The sequence below is a fragment of the Octopus bimaculoides genome, chromosome 30, assembly GCF_001194135.2.
Source record: "Octopus bimaculoides isolate UCB-OBI-ISO-001 chromosome 30, ASM119413v2, whole genome shotgun sequence".
NCBI lineage: Eukaryota > Metazoa > Mollusca > Cephalopoda > Octopoda > Octopodidae > Octopus > Octopus bimaculoides.
In genome coordinates this window covers 2,930,776-2,931,080 of record NC_069010.1, presented here as the reverse complement: position 1 = coordinate 2,931,080, position 305 = coordinate 2,930,776, and positions in this window count along the sequence as shown.

The following is a 305-nucleotide window of genomic DNA, read 5'->3' as shown; positions in this document are numbered from 1 at the left end:
TGTCATTCAACCTATATACACCGAAGATTTTTTATTTCAAAGGTAAGGCTCTCCATAATATTTCATGTTATGTAAAACTAATACTGCTTAAAAGGTCTAAAACAGAAGCACTTTGACTTTGAAATCAGCGTTCAGTAAAATAAGCTTGCTTCCCAACCACATTCTTCCGGGTTCAGTCCCACTGCGTGACACCTTGGATAAGTGCTTTCTATTAGAGCCCCGGGCTGACCGAAAGCGGATTTGGAAGACAGAAAATGAAAGAAGCTCATCATGTGTGTATATATATATATATATATATATATATA